Raw genomic sequence first — 6072 nt, forward strand, 5'->3', positions numbered from 1 at the left:
AATTCCCGCCTGAGGAGTTTCTTAATTTTTTTTCATTCATTCCCATGACTTGAATCCTCTCAACCATTTATATTTCATTTGGCAGTCATGTAAGCAGTAAATGCTTTGTTCAGTAGTGATTTTCTCGTGTCTTGCATTTATGTCACTTTTTTAGTAGTGTGCCTTTCAGGTCCGAAGTCAAAGCACTTACCTCATTAAACTGGGCTGTTCGTTTCTATCTGGCATCAGCTTTACTATCATTTATACTGAATTGACATGTGCTATCAGCTATAAGTTTGTCAGTCTATGATAACTAACAAATAATGTAGGAAATTTGGAATCTCAATCTAGCATTAGTGAAAAATCTATATTGTAGTCAAATATTGTGTAGATTATCATTTTTTCAGTTATTAATATTTTTTTGTCTAAAAATTATAGGCTGTCCTTTATTCATGGATCAGAAAAAAACCTTAACTGTGTTACATTTTCAAATGATTGATATTTGTGAAATATTGAATATGTTGGTACCATTTACAAACCTGTACCATTTACAAACCTGTTTATAGTTATTTCATTTATTATTTTTGTTCAATTTCATCAATTATCTCCCTTTGTCTAGATCCAGAAATTCAAATAATGTATTTGGTTTGATGTTCTGTGTCTACAGTTAGTTTATCAGTGTAAGGTCAGATGGATCATGAACTTTGTGCTCATTTTCTTTTTAATTGAGAAGTTCCTAACAATGGGATCAATTTCAATCAAATTATTTTGTAAATGAAGAAGTTAACTCATTCACCCCTGAAATTTCATAATGAACTATTCCAACCTTTGAATTGGAAGGGTTTAAATGTGTCTTCAGGGGTGAATGAGTTAAATCAATTTCATGACAAGAAATAAGTTATCAAAAAAATAAGGAAATCTTCAAGTGTTTTGATTGACACTGTAAACTGATATTGCTGTATTTTATATATGTACATCAGTATTTAAGTCGGTCAATGAATCAGTATTGATTGATCGAGTATTATAGTAATCAGATTGAGTTTATAAGACGTCATAAAGTAGTAATCAGATATTGACATATTTCAATCAATTACCTTATATTCAGTATATAAATCAGTTAAAGAAATTAAAGAAAACTTTAAAGTATGGACAAAATTGGCAATGGAAAATGCAGATTTTACAAATTTACATTTAATTCGTTTTTTGACAATGCATTTGGAATCATTTACGTAAATTATGATACTTAAATGATTAAGATGTTAATCTTCACTTCATCAGGTTATATCAATATTGATCCAAATGTTTGGTAAGAAATGAATGTTGGCAATAAAAATCTGTTAAAGTTGCGATAATTTTATAGTTTCACTGAAAATGATCAGTTTTGAAGTCATTTGGTCATTTTTATTTTATTTTTACACCCATATGAAAAAAAAAGAAATAAATCAGGCCCCCAGATCAACTTATTCTGCAATGTGCGTGGTACCATTATTTAAAGCAGTTGTTTACCAATTTTGTTGCCATATTTATTTTCATGCCATTTAATTATTAAAATTTCATACCGTTAAATTAATTTTAAGCCTAGTTGACATGCCTCACTATTTTAATTGATAAGTCATAAAGTAGTGTGTGTAATTATCTGTGTGATCATGGCAATGATGTGATTATGCTCAAGTGTGTGATATTCTCATAGTAAGTTATTATACATGGATTCCTAAGCATTTATCAATGTCAAATGTGTTCAAATGTGTGCTTTTACCATGTCATTAAATGTATGTATACTTGAGTTATTTCCCTTTGAGGAGAAATGCGTCCAGAATTTAAAAAGGTATTTTGATGTGATCTTTCAGCATTAGATGATGTACCGTAGGACCTTGTAAATCCAGTCACGGATAATCCGGGAAAATATGTTGCTCTCTCATTTTGATACTTAAGGCTGTATGCGACCTTGCAATAATACGTTACTTAGGCTACATTCGCATATCACGGTTGAAATGGTACGTGTGGCGCAGAAATATTCCATGATAAACGAACGCACTTGGACCGTTCTATAAGCAGAGCTAAAAATGCACAGTTTCGTAGAATAAAAAACAATGTATCAAGAATATTATGCCCTTCTCTCACGCGTCCACTGAATTACATAACGTATCTTAAAAACTACATGTGGCTTGGCATTATTTTAGAAAAAAATAACGCAAACTTGCAATAGTCAGCATGTTAGTTTCGTGCAGGTACGTCTGGACCCCTCAATCTACACGTGCCAAATTTTCCTTAGGTCAGCCTCGGTACAGATCTGTACCCGTCGTTTTCTTTACAGGTTCAACCGGTTCAACCGTTTCAACTGCATATGCGAATGTTCCCATGGAGTCTAAAGCTGTATGGTACCTTTATGTGACATAGGGACTAGAGGTAAAAAGAGATTGAAGGCAGTATGCTACCTTTCTGTTAAATCAAGACCTAAGGCAGTATGCTACTTTCCTGTTACATAAAGACTTAAGGCTGTATGCTACCTTTCTGTGACATACCTGTATATCTCTTTGGCAAAGGATTTTGCACTGAGCAGCCTGTAAATCAAATGTGAATGATTGATAATTTGGATTCTGCTTAGTAACAGATGACACAGAGACTCGCTTATACATTCTGATAAATATGAATCATCAGAGATTGTTCTATGCCAGAAGCACTTATTACATACACAAATGTTAGGAGTTCGGAAGCATATATCTTTTCCTGAAAATTGGGTCCTACAGTATTTTTGGCCAGTACCAGCATATCCAGATCTATGAGATTCTACTGTAATAGGAGAAATGTTACTGTTGGAGATATGTTGTTTTAGTGTTAATGAGAATTGTTGAAGAAGAAATATGCTTTTAGTATACTAATGGAATAAAAATGTTTTATTGAAAGTTTTATTTGTATTGATGTATCAGCAGGTGCTAGATTGGTTTCTGAATGATAGAAAGGACAAACCTGATTTATTGTTTAACCCCTTCACCCCTATATAACTTTAGTAGACTCAACCATGAATTGATATGGATGAGTCCATTATTGTCTAGTGGTGAAAGTGTTAGAACAGTTTTGATGTTTTGTATGTGAATGATTACTTAATATAAAGAATAAAAGTGAATGACTTGCTGATATAAGAAGGATATAAGGGACTGTGTGTGCACCGTAATGCTATAACAGAGAATGTGTGTGTACTTATTTTGTTTCAAAAATAAGTAAGAGTTTTTGTGTATTTTATTTCTATAACAAGTGCAAGATATTTTGATTATGCTTTGTTTCAATAATTTAAGTTTAATATCAAGAATAGATGATTGTATGTGTGCTTTTTAGATATTTCTAAATATGAACCATGCTATTTGTGAATATATTATAACACAACATGAAGAGATTAAGTGTTTTGTAATGAGACTAATAGTGTCTGCAGCCTACTGATCAGGTAGCACAGGAGTCAGTTAAATCTCTAGACATAAATTAATTACTGAAGGAAAGACGTCTACTTACTTAAGAAAAAATATTCAAGAATGCTTAAACAAATTGTGAACTGGTCTTGGTATTTTCATGAATTGAAATCTTTTAGATAATTTTTCGAAAAATTGTGAAATAAGTGCACATAAAAAATAAACTTTATTTCTTTAACAACTATTATGAAACAAGTTATATCAAATTAAATTAATCACTCTTGATGGCCTGGATGATAGCATGTTGGGGGTCTTGTAATGTGGGTGGAAAACGAAGTACTCCGAGAAAACATGCGTGGTCAGGCAGGTGACCCCATAAAGTGCACATTGATAATAAGTAATTTAGGTAGAGACCCTGTACAGTGTGTTGTATCTGCAACAAAGAGTAGTTGGAATTTGCTCTGCATTTTTCTGACTTGGACCTACACTTTCAACAGCATTTATCACAAAAATACTTTGACTCCAAAATGGGAAGGGATACTGTTGTATCCTGATACCGAGTTACACTCATCAAAAACAATAACTCAATGACTTCATGTATTCATAGTTAATTTTATTCAATTGTTGTCTTAATTTAATTCCTTCTAAAAAAATGTTTGTGGATGAAAACAATGAGTTTATTGTGAGGGAGAGATGATTGATGATGTCAAAAATGAAATTCCCTGATGGGAGAAATAAACATTGATACATCTTTATAATACAACTTGTTCACTTTTTCCTTGTTAAATGAAACTGCTCCAAACTGGTTAAATCTAGATTAACAATCAGTTAATGATGTTGCAAGACTCAAAGAGAAATAGACAAGGATGTATTAGACTTTTTGTCCAACATCATCATGGTGGGCTCTGAAGATCATCACCATGGTGGGCTCTGAAGATCACCTGTTTGTGGTTGACATCTTTCTATCTGTAATTAAATCCATTGATCTACACGAAAATAATTTGTGGAACAGCTTTTTCTCAGTAATATTCCTGAGCGATCGTGATGAAACATTGTTTGTTTGATGCTTTTGGTTCACTGCCAGGCAGCTTAAACGCTCAATAGCTGCCAGGCAGCCATATTTGATTTTGCATATCACTGTTTGTTTGTTACCACTGTTTTTCCGCACTGCTAATGGAATTAAAACCAAACATTATGCATGGCTACTTAATCAATAGTTATTCTAGCTTCAATTTCGACCAATTTTTGGAAAAAATAAAAATGGCACCAGTTTTTTTTTTTTCATTTTTTTTACAAGACAAGACTAAAGTTATCTTGAAATTTGTATGTTATATAGCTTGTAAAGAGGTACTGTTGTTTCTCAGCTTGTATGGTCCTCTTTGACATTTGTTGAATCGCAAAATTTAGCAGAGAACAAACTTTTCAAAGAACTGGTTGCTACTTGTTACCTGTACATATACTTGTTAATGAAGGGAACAGATATGTGAAGGGATTGCTTTTTGTACCGTCATTACCTATTTTTTGTTTCCAAACTTTGACTTGAGTTCCATCTGAGCAATCAAAGTAAGGCTTTCTTGCATGGTTTTCTTCTCCAAGCCTCTTATACATTGAGCAGAGTTTCTTGTCTAACGTGTTAATTTATCATTCACACAGGACTTACTTATGCGAAGATGCCTTCTTTAAACTTTGTACCAGACATTGCTTAGAATTAAAATCTTCGATTGAAGTTGCAGAAGAAAAAAACACCCGAGAAATATCATCCATGAACTGGAATCTTGTATTCAAATTCTTAAGAATATCTTGAAGAATTATGCTTGAGAATTGCCAAAAATGGAATGTATGAAACAAGAAATTGTATGCAAGAACACGATTTTAGTCTTAGACACCAAAAACAGACGCCATGAACCACCTCAAAATATGCAGCGAAATAATGTCTGCTCTAAAAGGAACGTGTGTCCTGTACCACATTATTCTTAAATTTCCTGGGATAAAGCTCGCTTACTTTCTATAATCCTCGTAATTCCAGGGGTTAGACTCACTTATTTACGTTCTCTTCCCCAATATCCATCCTTCAAATTCCAAAATACGCTAAATTACGTTCTTTTCATCCCTAATTATGTCCTCTAAAGTCCATACGTTACGCTGACTTACGTTCTCTTCCCCCAAATGTGCATCCTCCAAATTCCATGAGGTGCTCTCACTTACGTTCTCTCCATCCCTTTGTCCTTCACCAAATTCCAGGCGTTACACTTAAGTTCTCTTCCACCATCTAAAGTCCATGTGTTACTCTCACTTACGTTCTCCTAACGTCTGGAGTATGTCGTGATAAAATTGAAGGCTTATAACTCGCGTACAAATCGCTCGTTAGCGTAAGAGTATAAAGTCAATACGTTGTTAGGTGTAACTCCACTGTAATCTCCAAAGAAGAGGTAAAAGCCCGGCGATTGGTCAGTTCTTTTTTAGGTCACCTGAGCTTTGCTCAAGTGACCTATTCCAATCGCTTTTCGTCCGTCGTCGTCCGTCGTGCGTCGTGCGTAAACTTTTACATTTTCAACTTCTTCTCAAGAACCAGTGGATGGATTTTTTTCAAACTTGGTCAGAATCATCCTTGGTAGATGAGGCTTCAAAATTGTAAAATTGGGATTCCTACCCCAACCCCTGGGGCCAGGGCGGGGCCCCAAAGGGAAAATTA

This window comes from Mizuhopecten yessoensis, unplaced genomic scaffold, assembly GCF_002113885.1.
Source record: "Mizuhopecten yessoensis strain PY_sf001 unplaced genomic scaffold, ASM211388v2 scaffold5185, whole genome shotgun sequence".
Lineage (NCBI taxonomy): Eukaryota > Metazoa > Mollusca > Bivalvia > Pectinida > Pectinidae > Mizuhopecten > Mizuhopecten yessoensis.